The sequence below is a fragment of the Pygoscelis adeliae genome, unplaced genomic scaffold (genome assembly GCF_000699105.1).
Source record: "Pygoscelis adeliae isolate BGI_AS28 unplaced genomic scaffold, ASM69910v1 Scaffold297, whole genome shotgun sequence".
In the NCBI taxonomy this organism is placed as follows: domain Eukaryota; kingdom Metazoa; phylum Chordata; class Aves; order Sphenisciformes; family Spheniscidae; genus Pygoscelis; species Pygoscelis adeliae.
In genome coordinates, this window is record NW_008825211.1 from 739121 (window position 1) to 741152 (window position 2032).

Below are 2032 nucleotides of genomic sequence, written 5' to 3' on the forward strand. Positions count from 1 at the left end.
TGCCGGCGGCGATGCCCGTGGTCGATCCAGGCGCGACCCACCGAGGAGTCGGGATCCGGCACCCCCAAGCTCCACTTTCTCCCCTAGAGCCCCCCGCTTTTCCTCCGGGGACGGAGCAGCCGCATGGTGGGGAGAAGCTGGGCAAATCGAGGGGGTCCAAACCGGGACTACGGGGGCCGTAAATAACCCACGCGCTGGTGGCAGCGGCGTGGGGGGCCTTGGGAGGGCTCGGCCCGAAGCCATGCCCGGGGCAGCGAGGGGATTCCCTGGGGGTCTCCTGCCCCACACAGAGGTGGGACCGGAGCTGGGCACGGGGAGATGAGATGCTCGGGGGATGCGGGACCCTCCTCCGGTGCTGAAAATGGGTCTGAGGAGGCGTTTCATACCACAGTGGGACCTTGCCGGAGCGAGGACCAGGGGCACACCACTGGCAGGAGCATAAATCGGGAACAACCCAAATTTTAAGCACCTCAGTGCTTGGCCGAATTGAATTTCAATGGGGTGACTTACGCTCCGGCTTAAAATCAAGGTCTGACCTGGCTCCTGCTGGAGTTAAGAGCAAAACTATGGTCAGCTCCGGAGAGAGACGGGCTCGAGTCGCACATGCTCAAAGGCCGCAGGGTTGGAAAAGCTGCTGGAGTTGTCGCCGCGCGTTACCGGGGCCCTTCGCCCCGCTCGAGGCGGCCGAGGCTTTGCAAACCTGTTGGGAGCAAAAAAAAACACAAAACAAAACAGGAGGTTAGGAGCGGAGGAGAGCCCGGGAGGCATCCCTGCGCCCGGCCGGCAGAGACACGGTCCTCGGTCTCTGGCTTCTGCCAGGCAGATTTGGAAATCGTGGACCGGAGGACGGCCGGGAAAACGGGAGATTGAATTATTCGGGGAGATCAAGAGCTAAGTATCAGCCACCCCCTCTTATCCACTCCCCTTCCTCCACAAAATAACGGCCAGCAAGGAATAGCTGTGTATTTTTTACATGTATCTCTCCATACCCAGATGTCGGGCGTGCCCAGGCAAACGTCACCCACGGCAGGCAGGATTTGCGCGTGGGCAGGGATGCGTTTCTATCGAGACAAGCCTGCAGTGGGAGCCCAGAGCCTCTCCCAAAGCCTTTTCTGCCGCCCGGGGAAGGAAACAGCACGTTTCCTACGGCTCCACTCGCACGCTGGAGACGGTCGGGCCCGAGACAACTTAGGGAGCGCAATCCCCGGCGGCTGGCTGGCGTTACGCGGCTTAAAATACAAGCCAGGTTATTTATAGTCAAGGCTGGGCTGATAATAAAAATGTTTATTAAGCATCTGGCAGCCCTTAATGCAAGAAACCCCTCATCTATTCCAGCAGGCTTTTCAGTGTAAAGCCCTTTCCCCTCCCTCCGGCGGCTGGCTTTACTGTGGCGAACAGCAGAAGGAATTAAATTAATCCAGCAGCACGCAGGTTGATTACAAAGGAGTTAAATTGCAGGCGCTCCATCGGCCGGGGCACACACACGCAGCCCCGCGCGTCCCTCCACGCTGGTTATCGGGCTGCAAAACATCCTGGTCGCGCTAAATATTTCAGGGACGTGCGTTTGGAAGCGAGGGGTTGGGCCAGATGCTTTGTTCTGTAATGAATTAATAAAAAAGCTCCCTCAGGAAGGGATTTGGGCTGAAATTCGGATTTACTCCGGGCTATCCACCGGTATCGGGCTGCCCTTCCGTAGGTAGACGTATGCCACAGTTTGATATAAATTGTTTTCAAAGCTTTTCCGCCGCGTTATCGTGAGCTCTACCACAGGACCAAGAATAATTTGTCTCCTTGACAGCAAAAGGACACGCCGCCGAGCGAAATAAATAGATGCTCTATTTAAAATGGCAGCAGATTTTCATGGGGTTGAAAATCTATAGCGCTGCACTAATGGGTTCTGCTTGGCTGCAGCCCCCGGTCGGCGGGCAGACAAGGCAGCAAGTTTATTCCAAGAAGGAGAGGAGGGAGACAACAACAGCAGGAAAAATAAAGAGAGCAGAAATACCACCCCCCCCACCCCCCCCCCACACGG